The sequence below is a fragment of the Oryza glaberrima genome, chromosome 10 (assembly GCF_000147395.1).
Source record: "Oryza glaberrima chromosome 10, OglaRS2, whole genome shotgun sequence".
NCBI lineage: Eukaryota > Viridiplantae > Streptophyta > Magnoliopsida > Poales > Poaceae > Oryza > Oryza glaberrima.
Genome location: NC_068335.1, coordinates 12,227,050 through 12,246,027, shown reverse-complemented (window position 1 = coordinate 12,246,027; position 18,978 = coordinate 12,227,050). Strand labels below are relative to the sequence as shown.

The 18,978-nt window shown below is 45.7% G+C and overlaps 1 pseudogene; it reads left to right on the top strand.

Moving 5' to 3' along the window:
* Positions 1-17,857: 17,857 nt before the first annotated feature.
* On the top strand, positions 17,858-18,521 carry LOC127785847 (uncharacterized; annotated as a pseudogene).
* Positions 18,522-18,978: the final 457 nt, after the last annotated feature.

The window sequence follows — 18,978 nt, the reverse complement described above, 5'->3', positions numbered from 1 at the left end:
GGTCGCCGCCTTCGGCCGGCGCCCTAGCTCGCCGCAGACTCTCTCACTCTCTAACCCCTCTCATTTTGCTCTTTAGGTCATCCCGGAGCTCGTCCCGCCATCGCCATCGCCCTCCGCCGCTCATCGTCGTCGATCGTCATCGGTGAGGCCCCTCCCCTTTTCCCCTCTCTCTCCCGCACCGCCTAGCCTCCGCTTGCCGCCGTCGGCCGCTCGCCGCCGCATGCCGCCGTTGCTTAGCGCCGCCGCCGCGCGCCATGGCCACTGGGCTGGCTTAAGCCGCTCGTGCATGCACCCGGCCGCGCGCCGCCTCCGCCGTCCGATCTACCTAAGGGTAGATCGGGGCCGTCCATTGCCGCCCGCGTGGCAGCGCACGTGGCTGCCACGTCGGCGCCATGTGTGCGCCACGTGGCACTTCCCCCTCTCCCGGTCCCGTGGACTCGGTCCACCATGGACCGGCGCCTCAAGCCAATGACATGTGGGGCCCGCATGTTGGCGCCCGCTCCCCCCCTTTTTGCTGACGTCACCAGGGTTAATTATTGCACAATAAATCAATTATGGTTTTTCTTTTTATAGTGAAAACAGAGTGAATCTTCTAAAATTCATAGAAAATTCATCCGTGCTCTGTTTAAGCCCATTCAAGTCTCAGTAAATCAAGAAAAATGCAAAGAATCCATTAAGAATGGTTTTGTTCGCTGTTTCAGTAGTCTTATAGCCTGTTTGCATTGTTTGCCTTGTATGTCGCTTAGATTCCGGCTCTCCCGACGCTCCGGTGTACTTCGAGATAGTCGCTGAGGTTCCTCCAGCCACAGAGCAAGGCAAGTCATTCTTGTCACTTGAACATATTGATCCCATATTGCAAATGCTCTATTGTTTTCCTTTAAATATTGCATCGTTTTATAATGTTACTATGGGATGTTTACCTACTGTCTCAGCCTTATCATTTGTTATCCTGTTCCGTTGTTAGCTTGGGAAGGTAACATGACTAGATGTTGGATTAGGGATTGCTTAGCCATGCTTAGTTCAACTAGTACACAATGGGGGAATCACATTAATGCATAGACTTCAGGTTCTAGTGTTGATGTTGGATTAGTGCCACCGCTTTGGTGTTGGTTAATTAAAATATATTTAATGGTGGGTTGTGGGTGCATGGTTTTGATGGTCGCACCCATGGCAATTAAGGACCGGTTCGCAGGAAATCCTGGAAGAATTTCTCGTACTTACCACAAGCAAGCGTGGGCAACGGCTAGGCTTGTAGTGTAGCTTTCCTCTAGCTGACGCATCTAGGCAAGGGTGGGCGTGATGGAGTACGGATGGGCCCTGCGACGACCTATGCGGCTTTCGGATTCACCTAGGCACGAGAGGGGACTGCCCGCTGCCTTGCGAGGAGTGGGGGTGAAACCTGAGGCGTGATATGCTTGGTTAGAGGGGGTTATGCGAAGGGTCCTGTCACGGCCTCTTTCCGATATGTCGTGGTGGCATGTCAGCGCACGGGAACGTGTCGTGGGGCTATATCTTGTGGGTACAGTTATACACCTCTGATCAGAGTAAAACTATTCGAATAACTGTACCCGCAGTTATGGGTGGTCAACCAGATTCACCGAGATTAGTATCACCTTAGTTTAGTATAATGGAATCGATTAGTTCAGGTGGTGGTTTGGGCCTGTCTCAACGTGGCGTAGCGTTGAGCAGTGATTGGTTAAATATTGATTAATTATTACAACTGTGTTACTGTTTTCAACTACTGTTTTTAAATGCCAGCTTTATGCAAATGAACCCCTTTAGCCTCCTTTGGTTGTATCTTGCATCATGTTCTCCGTTCCGGTATGACTTGCTGAGTACAGTGGGTAGTACTCAGTCTTGCTCTATCTCCCATCCCTCAGAGTTTGAGTATGCGTCTGATGGTGGTTTTTCCAAGGAGTAGGCTTCGTCCGTGCCATCGAGGATGCCTGTGGAGTGGTGTTCCCGCTACAATCCAAGTCAAGGCTTAGCTCCAGTTATCTTTTATTTTTCCGCTGCATTCTTTTGTAAGTCTTTTCCTATGTTTGTAAGACGTGGATCTGTATGTCAACTTTGTCGTTTGTGTACCCTGGCCGGTCCTGGACAGGGGTTTTAACGCACATTCTGCTTGAAATTCTATTCGGGAATTTCTGGGCGTGACAATTGTCCTCTAACATAAATGTAACTTAAATCGTTTCGTTCAATCGTTCGTTCAATCGTTCTAATGTTTTTATCGTTCGTTCACGTCCATTCCATTCGTTTTCTCCTTCGTTCACGTTCGTTCAAACGTTTTTATCGTTCGTTCGCGTCCGTTCCACTCGTTTTCTCCTTCGTTTACGTTCGTTCAAACGTTTTTATCGTTCGTCCACGTCCGTTCCACTCGTTATCTCCTTCGTTCACGTTCGTTCAAACGTTTTTATCGTTCGTTCACGTTCGTTCCCACTTGTTTTCTCCTTCGTTCACGTTCGTTCGCGTTTTGTTAATGTTCGTTCGTGTTCATTCATGTTCGTTCATGTTGCGTTCGTTCACGTTCGTTCGTGTTCGTTCATGTTCATTCATGTTTCGTTCACGTTCGTTCACATTCGTTTGAGTTCATTCACGTTTCGTTCACGTTCATTCGCGTTTCGTACATGTTCGTTCGCGTTTTGTTCACGTGGCAGTGGCGAGGCGGCGGCAGTGGCGCGGCAGCGGCGGTGGTGTGACGGCAGCGGCAGGGGCATCGCGCGGCGTCGGCACCACGCCACGTCGCGGCGGCAGCGGCACGGTGGAGGTGGTGGCGTCGTGCGGCGGCGGCGATGGCGGAGTTGGAGGTCGCGGCGGCGACGAGGACGACGACGAGCCGGCGGCGGTTTGGAGAGAGAGAGAGAGAGATCGAGGCGCTTCACCCATTCTCTTTGGAGCCGAGAGATGCGGCGGCGGCGTCGGCAGCAACGGCGGTGACGACGACGACGAGAGCGAGACGACGGCGGCGACGAGGCCCGAGGATGTCCTAGGCATCGAGATGAGAAGGAGAAGCCAAGATCGAGATGGTGGAAATCGTCTAAGTGTTGGTGGAGAAGACGATGCCGCCTCGGGCATATATATACCCCGGGATCTTTAGTCCCGGTTGGTGGCAACACCGGGACTTGTTGCAACCAACCGGGACTAAAGATCTTTTCCCGCTATTTCCAAATTCTTTTTTAAACCGGTTAGGGTTAAGAACCGGGACTAAAGATAATAACAGTGCATATTTAATTTCATTACATATGGGTTATCTAAAATAGTAAATAATGCATTAAAATGATTTAAATTCACAAAATTAATGACAAAACCTTTAAAATATATTAAAATCTGTAATAAATTAAATGGATCATATATAATTAGCTTATGAAAGATTTAAAATTGTTTTAAATTATAATAATCATATATAATTAACATATGCATGTTTTAAAATTGTTAAAAATTCTAATAAACATATATAACTAGCATATGCATGATTTAAAATTGTTAAAAATTGTAATAAACATATGTAATTACCACATGCATGATTTAAAATTGTTTTAAATTCTGATAATCATATATGACTAACATATGCATGATTTAAAATTGTTAAAAATTCTGATAATCATATATAACTAGCATATGCATATTTAAAATTGTTTTAAATTGTAATAAACATATGTAATTACCACATGCTTGATTTAAAATTGTTTTAAATTCTAATAATCATATAAAACTAGCATATGCATATTTAAAATTGTTTTAAATTGTAATAAACATTTGTAATTACCACATGCATGATTTAAAATTGTTTTAAATTCTAATAATCGTATACAACTAACATATGCATGATTTACAATTGTTAAAAATTCTAATAATCGTACATAATTAACATATGCCATACATCAATTGATTTATATGGATATTCAATACATCCAAAACAATTTACATCGTCTACACAACAATTAGGGCAATACATCGGCTGTGACAGTTGACCGCACGTACTTTCTCCTCACTACTATTCCTTCCTTGTGATCGCTGCGTGAGTAAGGGGTGTCTTCGATTGATAGGAGGATGCTAGGGTCAACCGTCACTGCGAAAGGGGGTTGCCCGTCCAACTGATCATAATCTTCGTCAGTCTTATCCTCGACTCCGACGATTTTTCTTTTACCTGGGAGGACCATGTGGTGCTTCGGCTAGTCGGGCCCTTTTCCCTTCTTTCCTTTGCTAGACATGTCATTTACGTAAAAAACTTGCGTTACATCATTGGCAAGGACAGAAGGTTCGTCCGAGTATCCAACCTTGTTAAGGTCAACCGTTGTCATCCCACTGTCATCAATCGTTACGCCTCCACCAGTCAGCCTAACCCATTGGCATCGGAAAAGAGGGACCTTTAGAGGTCCATAGTCAAGTTCCCATATGTCGTAGTTGTACCATCGTGTCTCATGGCATTGATACGAACATCACTGTTTTGGTTCGTGCTCTTTATGTCTTGGGCTCTCGTGTAGAATGTGTACCCATTGATCTCATATCCTTGGAATGTCGTGATCGAGCCAGATGGTCCCCTCGCCAGGAAGGCTAGTTGCTGGTTAATCGTCTCGTTACCCATGAGATGTTGTCGCAGCCACGTGGGGAAAGTATCAATGTGATGGCGTGTAATCCATGCATCGGACTTACCGATGTTTCTGGCGCGAACTAGAGCCAAGTGCTCCTTGATGTAAGGAGCCACCAATGAAGATTGTTGCAGAACCGTGAAATGTGCTTTACGGAATAAATTGTTGTCTACCGTCATTATTGCTTCCCTTCCAAGAGTCCCCTTTCCCCGTAGTCTCCCTTCATGGCGTGATTCGGGCACCCCGATTGAGCGAAGGTCTTCAATAAATTCTACGTAGAATTCAATGACATCCTCTGTTCCATACCCCTTGGTGATGCTTGCCTCTAGACGAGCACGGTTACGAACATACTTCTTTAGAACGCCCATGTACCTCTCGAAAGGAAACATGTTGTGTAGGTACACAGGCCCGAGAATACCGATCTCTTTGACAAGGTGACAAAGCAGATGCATCATTATATTGAAAACTGAAGGTGGAAATATCAACTCAAAGCTGACAAGACATTGCACCACATCATTTTGAAGGGCTTCTAATCTATCTAGATCGATGACCTTCTGCGAAATTGCGTTCAAGAAAGCTCATAGCTTTGTTATTGTTGCCCGGATATTGTCGGGAAAGATAGCATGAATTATAACTGGTAGCAGCTGTGTCATCAACACGTGACTGTCATGAGACTTTAGGTTTATGAACTTCTTCTCCTTCGTGCTTATTATTCGCTTTATATTTGAGGAGTATCCAGACGGTACCTTGATGCTCTCCAAGCATTCAAACATACTTTCCTTCTCTGCCTTGCTAAGAGTGTAGCTGGCTGGACTCAAGTAATGGCTTCCTTTCTCCTTTGGTTCCGGGTGATGGTCGCCGCGTTGTTCCATATGCTTCAGATCATTACGTGCTTCCAGTATATCTTTCGACGTCCCATATACACCTAGGAAGCCAAGCAGGTTTACGCAAAGGTTCTTAGTGAGGTGCATCACGTCGATTGCATGGCGGACGTCCAAGAATTCCCAATAGGGAACTCCCAAAAAATAGAGTTATTCTTCCACATCGCCGTGTGACCATCTTCGCTCTCTATAGGTTGGCTGCCAGGCCCCTTTCCAAACACTACATTAAGATCTTTCACCATAGCAAACACTGCTTTCCCGTTGCGATGTTTAGTCTTCGTACGGTGGTCTGCCTTATGTTCAAAGTGATTGTCTTTCTTCCGTACAGGGTGGTTTGCAATAAGGATTCAACGATGGCCCATGTACACAACCTTCCTACAATGCTTCAGATACGTACTTTCAATTTCATCCATACAGTGAGTGCAAGCCTTGTACCCCTTGTTTGACTGTCCGGATAGGTTGCTAAGTACAGGCCAATCGTTGATGGTTACGAACAACAGTACTCGTAGGTTAAACTCCTCCTGTTTGTCCTCATCCCACACGGGGATACCTTCTTTCTTCCACAACAGTTTCAGATATTCGACCAGTGGTCTTAGGTACACATCAATGTCGTTATCAGGTTGCTTGGGGCCTTGAATAATAAATGGCATCATTATGTACTTCCTCTTCATGCATAGCCAAGGGGGGAGGTTGTAGATACACATCGTAATAGGCCAAGTGCTATGGCCGCTGCTCATCTCTCCAAAAGGATTCATGCCATCCATACTTAAACCAAACCTTATGTTTCGTGCGTCCTCTCCAAAGTCTTTAAATGTTCTCACTGTGAACCATCGGCGGGGTGTCTCAGCATCCCGTCCTGTTGACATTCTTCTGCGTGCCAATGCATCATTCTAGCATTCCCCTTGTTCATGAACAAACGCCTTAGCCGTGGTATTATAGGAAATTACCACATCACCATATAAAGAATTCTCTTCTTCGTTGGCTGCCCGTCAACTTCACCTAGATCATCTCGTCTAATCTAGTATCGTAGTGCTTTACAAACAGGTCATGCTTCTAGGTTCTCGTACTCCTCACCGCAATATAGGATACAATCATTCGGACATGCGTGAATCTTCTGAACTTCCAGTCCTAGAGGGCAGACTATCTTCTTAGCCTCGTACGTTGTCTCGGGCAATTTGTTTCCCTCCGGAAGAATGTTCTTGACGAGTTTCAATAAATCGCCAAATGGCTTGTCACTAACACCATTTTTTGCCTTCCATTGCAAGAATTCTAGAGTGGTACCAACTTTTTGTGCCCCTATTTACAACCTGGGTACAACGACGCTCTGTGGTCCTCTAACATACGCTCCAATTTATGGGCCTCCTTTTCACTTTCGCAGTCCTCCTTGGCGTCCTGCAACATCTGACCAAGATCATCCGCAGCGTCGTTATCGTCAGCATCCCAGTCCGGAATGTTCTCGTCTTCCACTTCATCTTCTTCCATTTGAACCCCTTGCTCTCCATGCGATGTCCAACAATTATAGCTTGGCATGAACCCCGACTCAAACAAGTGGAAATGAATAGTCCTGGATGCAAAATACTCCTTCTGGTTCTTGCACTTATTGCATGGACAACAAATAAAACCCTTATGCTTGTTAGCATCGACCACTCTCAAAAAATAATGCACGCCATCAATAAACTCTTTCGACCGCCGGTCAGCGTACATCCATTGCCGATCCATCTACATGAAATGCAAAAAAATTGTAAAAAAAATCAACAAATAATTATAAAATAATTATTCATACGAAAATGACAGTCATACAATAATGATAAAATAATTATATACTCTTTCAACGGTCATACAATAATGACATATCATTATTCATACAATAATTATAAAATAATCAACAAATAATTCTTTTTTAAATATTTTTGAAGTTTTAAACTAACATTTAATGTGTTGTACTTCTTTTAATTTTCAATTTAGTTTGTTTTCTATTATTTTAGATTAATTTTCATATATTTTCCTTCTCAACTATTTTATAAAACCTTTCTATAGTAAATAAACAAAATTTCTATATATTCTTCTTCCCTACACAAATTTTCTCTCTCATCAACTTCCAACAAAGTTTTGGAGACAAAAATGTGTACGGAACATAGCTCTAAAAGTAATATAACAACCAAAAACATTGGAGGATGAAGTTGCTAGCCTTTTATACACCTCCGATTTGTATATAATCACCAAAATAAATTCACAAGAAATTTTGGCATGACCTCCCCTCTTGTTTGAAGAATTTTGAAGCTTGGCTCGGGCTTGAGGAGGAAGAACACATATATAAAGGGATTGATTTTTAGTCCTGGTAGGTAACACCAACCGGGACTAAAGTTAGGATCTTTAGTCTCGGTTGGTGTTACCAACCGGGATTAAGGATCCCGGAGGGCCTGACAAGGTCTGACAGTTTTAGAACCGGGACTAAAGATGATATTTAGTCCTGGTGGGTGTCACCAACCGGGACTAAAGATCAAATAGTCCCGTTGCTCTTATTAACCGGGACTAAAAATCCTTTTTTGTCCTGGTTTGTACTGGAACCCATACTATTGTGGATTTCGCCAGACCGACCAAAGATGGTTTTTCCACCAGTGATAAATAATCACTTATTCATGTGCTTATCCGAATAACTTATTACCAAATCATCATTTTTTCCTTTTTAAGGACGGCCTCTTTTCTTTTTTTTTCTTTGCAGTATTTAGGGGAATCTGACGTTGTTTTTTTGGGGCTTTTTTTAACGGACGGTCTGTTGTCGTTTTGGGTGCGGTGCGGTTGATGAGAAAGGAGACGCGCGTAATCACTAATAGAATCGGAAAATATAAACTGATTATGGGAGAAAAAAAAGCGCGATACGGTAAAAAAAAGTCCGACAACACGGGCGAAGGGACGGACGAAAAAATAGAGGGCTGCTACCGTACGGGATTCTGTTCCAACGCAGTAGTCACGGGATAACAAAACCACCAGCCAACTCCAGTAGTCTACCAAGGCCAACTCTGCTCGATTCCCCACAGCCAAGACCCGGCTCGGTATCGCGCGCCTCCGCGCGCGATACCTCGCCGGCGACGCCGAGCACCGCCGCATCTACTACAAGCAGGAGTGCTCTTTCCTCTGCCCAAACCCTGCTCCTCGCTCGATACCTCGCCGACACCTCCCGCAACTACTCCAAGTAGGGATTTCCCCCTGCTAGGATCCGGCTCAGTATCGCGCAATACCTCGCCAGCCGCGCGGAGCGCCGCCGCAACTACTCCGAGCAGGAGTGTTCCTTCCTTCCTTCCTTCGCCTAGATCTAGAACCTTGCTCCGCGCTTGATACCTCACCGGCACCTCCTGCAATCACTCCAAGCAGGAGTGTTCCTTCCTTCCTTCGCCCAGAACCCTGCGCGCCCGATACCTCACCGGCGGCGCTCCGCGCCGCCGCAACTACTCCGAGCAGGAGTGCTCCTTCCTTCGCCCAGACATGTATCATCTTCTCTAGTTTTAGGGTATTAGTTTTTTCTCTAGTTTAGGTATTAGCTGGTCTCTAGTGTAGGTATCAACATGTGTCTGTTTTTTCAAACTATAATGGTTTGTGTTCTGCTTGTTATGTGTGGGGCTAAAAAATGACTGAGAAAATGTGTGAATTGTTCATGCAGTTTCAGTTTTAGTTAAATGGATTCCTCGGTTGGATCCGCTGGAAGAATGATGGAAAAGATAGCAAATGAGGGGAGTGATTTCCTTGGTGAAAGAAGTATCAAAGAACAATAAAGTGGCAAGGATGATGTTTGTGTTGAAAGTTCTATGGAACAAGTATCAAATTATGATGATGTTGTGTTGAGGGTAGCACTGAGTGACAAGGATGATGTCTCTGTTGAAAGAGCGATGGAACAAGTATCAATTCATGATGATGATGTGTTAAGGACAGCACAGCTTGAAACTGGATTGTTTACAAGTGCCATGAGCATTGATCAAATTGATGCAGGTGATGAGTTTGAAATACAAGATGAGTTTGGGCATGAAGATGGAGAAATTGAAGACGAGTGGGTCCAATCACAACCGGCAGTCCCTGCGGTTGGTATGGAGTTCTTTTCAGAAAAAGAGGCTAAAGATTACTACAATCGTTATGCAAAGAACTGGGGTTTCGGAACAAAGGTTTCAAGCAACAAAAAAAGCAAGGTCACCAAGGAGTACAACAGATATGAGTTTGCTTGCTACTCTGAGCACACAACCTAGAAGAAAAAACCAAGACAGAAGAAGAATCCAAAGTCAGGCGCTAGTAGTGGCGCTAGTCAGAAGAAGAATCCAAGCTTCTGAACAATTGTGATGTATGGTCAGAGAATCTCAAATTTTGTTGCACTTGATACTTGAATTTTATCTGATACTTGGTATCTTGTTGCGAGCCAGGTGCAATACAGTCAACCAAACACACCCATTGAGCTTGTCATGACTAATACATGTACTGAGCTGGTCACGACTATGTGGTACCAGTCATGATACCTATAGTGACCATGTGTTGTAAGGTACCATGTCTGGTTCCTAGGTTTAGACCTGGTACCTGCGTCTTCTGTGAGGTACCAGGTCTGGTACCTGGGTTGTTGCTAGGTACCAGACCCTGGTACCTGTATTTATGAGGCTAGTACCCCCTATTTTGTGAGGTACCATGTCTAGTTCCTAGATTTAGACCTGGTACCTTGATTTTCTATGAGGTACCAGGTCTGGTACCTGGTTTAGACAAGGTGCCTGGTGGTACCAGGTACCAGGTGCCTCACAGTAACCCCAGGTTCAGGTGTGGTACCTGGCAGTACTTGGTACTAGGTACCAGACCCCATTGTGTGAGGTACCAAGGGTACCATGGCATGATACCTTCACTGGGAGGTACCAATCAAAAGCCCTTAAGCTTGTATGTACCAACCCCATTTTGTGAGGTACCAAGACCCTGATACTTACAGACATTTCGATTTCATGGTTTAAATTCACGGTATATTTTTTTAAAAAAAAAAGTATCACACAACAGGAATAAAAAAGTTGAGTGCTGCAAATGAAAGATAAGTCTGGATGTATTTCACGTGGTGACACTGTAGTAGCCATTACATGGTGACATTTGTTCACATATTCATCAGCACCGCCTTTACCATCCTCACCATTGTCCTCATCATCACTGTCACTGTTATCATTGTCACCTTCATCATCAGCACTGCCTTTATCATCCTTCGTTTCAGTTTCCATCTTCTTCCTTTTCTTGCTGCCACCTATGGCATTTGATTTATCTGGTATGAACTTAAGCTTGGTACAAGGTTTCGAGTTACATTTCTTCCTCTGTTCTCCAGCATTACATTGGTTGGATTTCTTGACCCTTGGTGAGCGCTGTGCGCCAAAACAAAAAAGGAAAACATGACAATTAGTCCACTTTCAATCATTGTTACTCTATCCCTGTATTGTCAGACTTATAGTGATACATGTTGCAAAATCAGTTAAAAAAAATTTGTAGATGCCACTCCTCCCACGGTATCAACAAAAAAATGTCTATTTATCACTACACAGAGTTATAGAAGGTACATTTATCGCTTCATTTTAACAGCTTCCTCTTGTGCAATACTACTTCATAGTAGTATATATTGTGTGCAAAAGATATGTTTATAGTACACTAGTATCGCTGGGACCATGTAAACTGGGCAAAATATTGGTCTGTCAAATAAATTTTGGTGAAACCAATACTAGTAAGCAGTGAGTAGATGAAGTTTATGCATCTCATTTCCCCCCTATATCAACCAGAAAAATCAAAACATAATGTATGTCTGTAATCTACCTGATACCTAGTAAAAATAAAGTAGTGCATCTTAGGTATCAACCCTTCTAGTAAAAATTGCTGGAAACACAATGTATGTGTGCCAATAGTGTACAAGCGCACCACAGAAATAGATTCCAACCACAAACAAAAAAAGTTTCATGAGAGGAGTAGCCAACCTGTTAATTTTAACAACTCAGGTATCAACACATGACTCCCCCCATCCACTTCGGCCTCACTACCTTTAAACTCTAGAACACAAATGTAGATAGGAGCTGAATCAGTAAGTTGCAAAGTTGGGGTACGAGAACACATAGGAAATGGAACTTAGAAATTAAGATGAATCAGATACCTGCGGTTTTGAGTCTCCTGCACGAGAGGGGATTGTTGCGCGAAGGATGTCGCCACCGATGCAGCACCGCCAGCGTGGGGAGGGGGGAGAAATCAGCTGGAGCGCGACGGGTACCGGTGGAGAGAAGCGAAAGGAAGGAAGCTGAGCGAAGGAGCAACACTGCCGGCGTGGGGGTGGAGGAATCGGTCGGAGTGGAGTGCGCTGAGTTGTATACGCGATTCCGATCGGAGGAAGGATGGGATGGGAGCGGCGCCGCAACCCCGCCGGCGTGGGGAGGCGGAGGGAGGAAGGGAGCGGCTGCGCACGCCTGGTGAGCTGTGACTGGAGGCGAGCTGTGAGTGGAGGGGAAAAAACAGAGATAGAGGAAAGAGAGGTAAGTGGAGGCGTAACGATTCGGACACAATAAATTTGTACCGTGACCGACCGCATCGCCACGGGATGTCGTCTAATAGATTTTCTGGAAAAATATTGTGAAGAAAGGAAAGTTATAGATTTTTTTAATTAGTTATATGATATGATAAGATTTGCGATCACAATAGTTCAGAGTTGAAGAGTAATATCTAAATGGATAATTCAGTCACATTCGCCACAACTAGAAAAAAGGTATTTGCAGGTGGGCCAAATCCATCTTTTCAGGTGGACGAGCATTCCGCCTGCAAGCAAAGGCCTGTGAAAATAGATGATTTTCGCAGGCGGTTTCGCGGCCCACCACAGGCGAGCGTCATCTTCACAGGCGGTAGATTCACCTGCCTGCAAAATACATTTCAGCAAAGAAAAAAACAAGACGCACCGCCACTGCCGGCCTCCCCCTCCGGCCAACGACGGCTCTCCTCCTCCGGCAGCGGATCCAGCGTTGCGGTCGTCGTCGTTGTCGAGGAGGGAGCCGGTGGCGGAGGTGGGGAGGAGGGGAGCCGGCGGTGGATCCAAAACGAGCAGCGTCACGGTCGTCGTCATCTTCGAGGAGGGGAGCCGGCGGCAGAGGCGGCGAGGAGGGGAGCCAGCGGCGAAGGCGGGGAGGAGGGGAGCCAGCGGCAAGGAGGGATGGAGGCGGAGGATTTCTGCAAAGTGAGATAGAGAGAGGAGGGGAGGGAAACGAGTGGAGGCGAGGAGAGGATAAGGATGGTGGAGGAGGTGATAAGATAAGACTTAGATATTTTTTTGGTGGCATGATTTTTGCAGGCGGACGGAACACATAAGGGTTCCGCCTGCAAAAATCATATTTTTTCAAGCGGACCACATTAGAGGCCCGCCTACGAAAATAAATGTATTTTTGCAGGCGGACCTCTTATGTAGTCCGCCTGAAAAAATTGATTATCACATGGGGACAGTGAGATTCACCCCATTTTATATTTTTAACTACAAGAAATATGATCTTCCGTGATGAATTCCTCGTGACATTGGAGCTATTTGTTATTAGCTCATTCTATTTTATGACGTTCAGTATGAGATGGGGTGGCTTAGTGACGAAAAAAAAGGTGTCATAAAGTATTTCAATGGGATATTGTGATGAATATTAATTTATCATAAGGGGCAAAAAAGCAAACGTCATTGATTTATGACAATTTTGGATTGTCATGATTCTTTTTCCAGTTATTTTCAAAAGAAAAAAATATTTGTTAGAGCAGTTCTTACAGTAACCCATCCACCCTTCCTCCCATCCCTGCCGGCCGGCCCATTAGGTGAACCCACTACCCTTCCTCCCAACCTATCCCAGCCGGCCGGCCCATTAGGTGAAGCCCACTACCCTTTCTCCCATCCTTGCCAGCCCAGTCTCGACTCAAACCAAAGACCTCTTGCTCACCTCTCAACGATCTTTCCACTAGGCTAAGAAGATAATACATTTCAGGGTTTATTTACTTAATGTGTTCTATCACGTTCCCAAAATATAGGCGCTGAGAGGCCGTGGAATCTTGCGCAACGATGAATCTCGTGCATCGAGCGCGCCAGCGCAGCGACAAATCTGACGCCTCGGACCGCCGCCTCCGCTGCCGGTGCCTCAGAGCCGCACCTCCACTGCCGCTGCGGGCCGCGTGGATTCTCATGACAACGGTGCGCCTCGGACCGTCGCCTCCGCTGCCGCTGTGGAGCAGCAAGGCGCCACCACCAGCGACCGAGCAGCGAGCAGCCTCGGATCGTGTTCCTCCCCACAGGCGGTGACTCTTCCGGCCCGTCACCGGCCTCCGCCACCGTAACTCATCGTTGTCATTTCTCTCTCCACTGGAACTCGTCGGTGTCGTTTCTCTCTCCACCGGAACTCGTCATTCCCGTCATTCTAGTCATGCTCGTTGCCGGCCACCGCTACCTATGCACGACACACACCGTGGGACACGTTTAGCCCTAGCTCCCTTGCTGTCCTGTCCTGTGTTGCCCATAGGAGTCATGGAGGAAGACGAACGGTGCCAGCCAGATAGCACTGTTCCCTCGTGGCTCAAGCCAACTAACTCCACTGAGGACTATGGTCCGCCTTTATTCGGCCCCTAACGTCGATTTTCTTCCAGTTTTCTCGTGTGCCATACAGTGCACTAACCCTACATCTTATCGGCTCTTACATTCACCAGAAACTCTAGTCTTTCTTTTTAGTGAATTATATTATCTTTGTTGGAGGCATGGCACGAGGGCCTTCGACCGAGCCAGCCAAAACAAGTCTACAATTGCCTGGGCGAAGCAGGGCGGCAAAATTCCAACTTTAGACAAGACGAAGGCCCAAGATGAATCGTTAGGTGAAATTGAAGACCTTTGCCTTGAACCAATGGGCTCATGGCCCGAGAGGGCTAACTGGCCCATCTGGTGGCCCAAGAAGAGGCCTAGGGCTATATTGTCTGCAATTACCCACATAAATGTCCCTATCAATCTATCATAAGGGTAGCCATGTATATTCTCCTATACTTAGTAACCCTAGGGTGCATGAGCTTGTACTAAGCCTGTAAACATGTATTGGGGGATCCCAAGAAATTTAAAAGAATATTAATACATTGTCTTTACTTTACCAAAAAAGTGAACCACGTCCTTCGATGGGCACGGTTATCATTCGACAACAGCTGATACCGACAATTGGGAAACCTTGTTGAAACCACTGATGCCACCAAAGAAGTCCGCGCGTGAGAGAGAGTGGTGCTAAGGAGGCGAGAAGGTGCAAGTGAAGTCGAAGCGGCAAGCGAGACCAAAGAGCCCACCAGGGACAAAGCCGGAATGTAGCCACCAAGAGCCGATGTCGAAGCCCGCTGGGGCCGGAGCTGAACGTCAGGCCGGAGACACCGCGACCCAAGCTCTGATTTCGGCTACAGCCAAGGCAACTATGGATGCGGAGGTCGATGTGTCGTTAGCCTAGAGGGCAGAGATGGAGGCTATGCGACAAGACATGACAAGCCTACAAGACACGGTTCACCAAATGCAATAGCAACACCAAGCGCACGAAGCAGCCATGTAAGCCAAGACCGCAGCTTCGGCTAGACCAATCGGTGCTTCGATGGCTGTGACCACAACGGCCCTAGTTGCGTCGGCCGCTCAAGCTTCGACTCAGCTGGTGCAGCCATCTTCGGCATCCCATGTGCGTCCAACACCCAAGCGGCCGCTATCCAGGCAATGACAGCTCCCACGCGTGTGACTGTCATCCCAACCCAGTCGGTGCAACCGATTTAAGCGTCCATGCATCAAGCTTCGACTGACGCTGCTTTGGTCCTCCAAGCGCAATTCCAAGCTTTTCTTTAGCCATTTGTGTCAACCCCGCACAATCCATGGACTTTGTTCCTTGGGAAGATATTTCAATGGACTTTGTACTTGGTTTACCTCGAACAAATAGGGGGAGGGACTCCATTTTTGTTGTTGTTGATCGATTTAGCAGGATGGCACATTTTATTCCCTGTCACAAGAGTGACGATGCTTCACATATTGCTGAATTGTTTTTCAGGGAAATTGTATGTCTACACGGCGTGCCACGCACCATTGTTTCAGATCAAGACACCAAGTTTTTGAGCTATTTTTGGAAAACATTGTGGGGAAAGCTTGGTGCGAAGCTATTGTTCTCTACCACATGTCACCCCCAAACTGATGGGCAAACAGAAGTTGTCAACCACACACTCGGTATGTTGTTACGAGGTGTCCTCAAGAAAAATTTGAAATTATGGGAAGAATGTCTACCTCACGTGGAATTTGGGTATAGCAGAGCTGTACAGTCTGCGACTAATCTTTGTCCATTTGAGATTGTTTATGGTTTCAAACCCACTGCTCCCATCGTTTTTTGCCTTTGCTTTTGCAGGAGCGTTTGAACTTTGATGCAAGTAAACGTGCTGATTATGTCAAGAAAATTCACAAGAAGACTCGCACACATATTGAGAAGATGACCAAGCTATATGAGAAGTGTGCAAACAAAGGACTTAAAAAGATGTTTTTTGAACCAGGTGATTTAGTATGGGTACATATCCGGAAGTATCGATTTCTTGATCAACGCAAGTGTAAGCTACAGCCCCGAGGTGATGGCCTTTTAGAGTGCTATAACGCATCAATTACATTGCCTACAAGATTGATCTTCCAAGCACCTATAGTGTTAGTGACACCTTCAATGTCTCTGACCTCTCTCCATTCTATGAGCCATTAGAGTTGAGGACGACTCCTTTTCAAGAGGGGGAGGATGATGAAGACATCCTAGCTACACTTGACGAAAACCAAATTGATGGATTATGTCTCAGCAAGAACGATCAAACATATCTTGGTCCAATTATGTGCAACTGTGCTAGGAAAATACAACAAGAGGTGAACTCAGTCTTTCCTCAACCCAAATTTTAGTGAGAATTTTATACTACCTAAATGCTCTACCTTTGTATTGCTAATATTTACACCCAAGGACATCATCACTATGCCAAGAATGATGAGTTACGTTGAGGATGACAAGGGTTATGCCAAGGAGAAATCAGCCCATGCCCAACCAGAATCTGTCTACGCCAACAAGAAGATGGTTTACGCTGCAAAATCTCAACTTCCAAGGCTTATGCAACCCAGCCAATCAAGAGACAGATGCATGGCATACATGGTTGGAAAGAGGAACAAGTCTAGTTTCCAACGCATCAAACCCCACCTCAATATCATTTTCTAATAAGAAATTATAGCATTTTTACTGAAGTCTGCGTAGGAACTGAAGGGTTGTGTGCTAACCCGAGAAAACTCTTTGCATTCTCATTTATGTTAGCCTTGACCACCAGAACGTGGCTTCTTATGTTCACACTTCAGCTAGGAGGGATATTCCTATTATAAATACCCCTCTATTTCATCCATTACATAACTTGTGTTCAATTGAAAACCTCATGTATGGGAGATTGCTAAAGGCTGCATAAGTGTCTTACCCCTTTATTCTTGTGAATTCTTTTGGACTTGTGAGAAGGCTCCTCTGGTGCCCCTAGTTCGTGATTTTGGCTCTTGAGCCTCTTGTGTGAATTAGACCCGGATTGTGATTCTGTGATTGCTCGTTTTGACGGGTCGAAGTCCAATAGGCTTCAGATCGTTCTCACCCTCACCACTTGGTCGCATCCAACCTTGGCAGTATAAAGCTAGTTATTCCGGATTGAGGTTCTGTGATGCTCGGTTTGACGGGTCGGAGTCTAGGAGGCTTCGGATCGATCTCACACTCACCACTTGGTCGCATCCAACCTTGGCAGATATAAAGCTAGTTATCCTCTTGCTGTTCACAGTTAGTTACCCTCTTGTGCACGGTTTACACCGGTACTCTTTTACTTCAAACCTACTGCCGTGAAGATCGGGCCACCCCTCGCGAGTGTGTTTCCATCATACTCAATCCATTTCATATTATATATCGTTTGACTTTTTTCTTAGGTAAACTTCTCTAAGTTTGATCATGTTTATAGAAAAATATATTAGTATTTTAACCCAAAGCAAACATATTATCAAAATATATTCAATGTTAGATTAAATGAAACTAATTTGATATTTTAGATATTGCTAATTCTTCTATAAACTTGATCAAACTTAACAAATTTTGACTAGGAAAAAAGTCGAATGACTTTTAATACGAAATGGAGGGAGTATCATTTTGAGTTATCATCTATACTAATATAAAAAGTAGGAGTTGTACCTTGCAATTAGATGGCCAAATCACTGATTCCCGCTAATTCATCCATCGTGCAACGCAGTAATCCAGCACGCGCATTCACTGCCCCATCCCCACTGACATACATTCATCGCGCGCTTCTGTTTGCCCACCCGCGCGGCCGCGCCTAACCTCCTCAAACGACGCCGAGATGCCCTCCTCTCTGCCCCTCCCCCGTCAATCGTGCTCGGCCGGCATTACTCCCTGCCGTGCTTTGTAGCTTCGTTCCACATCTCCCGGACCTTCCATCCGCAGCCTGACGACCAGTCCTTTTAGACATGAGCTGCAGCTGCTCCAACGCTGCCCTGGCCTGATATCCACCTTCGGGCAATGCCCTTGCCCTTGTTGCCGCCGGCCCGCCGCCATCACCGACATCCATGCATGGAATCATCTTAGCCCCAGCCCCAGGTGCTCCCGTCGTTGTTGCAACCAAATCGGACTCCAGTACTCCAGCGGCTCTGCCTCGCTGCGCTGCTCGGCAGTACAGAACTCCTGTCCTACGCTCTGCGTGGCTTGATTTGTCACTCCAACGACCTCCTCCAATGTGCGGCCGATGCTGCTGCATCAGGGAGGGAGGCGGCAGGCGGCGTGAGCTCCATACCCAAGGTAGGGTTGTAGCGAGGAGGAAGATGATGTGCGACATCACAAACCTGATGCGCACATCGGCGGCCGTGGAGCAGGACGGGACGGTCTATGCCATGCATGCGGGCATGGAAGGAATCACGCGGCTGGTCAAGGCAGGATCTCATCTCTCTCTAATCTTCTCAATCCCTATGACTGCTTCTATTAATTTTAGAGTTGGACCTGTTTGCTAAACGGTGATATATTTTTCTTTTAGGAAGGGATAGGCAAACAAACGATAAAAAATAATAGATCAATCACAGAAGACACGAGATTTAACGTGAAAAACCGAGAGAAAAAACCATAGGTGCCAGCCAGCAAAATATCTTCACTATATCTGGGGTGAGGTTACAACGCCGCACGACGGCTTACAAGAGGTATATATATAAGGTAGAACCCTAAAAGGTATTACGATCCGTACCACGGGGGCTTCGCCCTCGCATCCCCAGGCCTTTATTAAGTGCAAATGAATTTGGATCACAACTCAACAAACTCCACCTTTGTCGCGCCCGAAAATATGCACCATTTCCAAACGCTCGGTGCATTAATCCTCGTCCCAGGAGGTGAGGTAGACATAGACATTGTTGATTATTACAAGCTACACTTGCGGAAACGTAAAGTACTTTATTACATGGGCGACTCTAGGCCCTC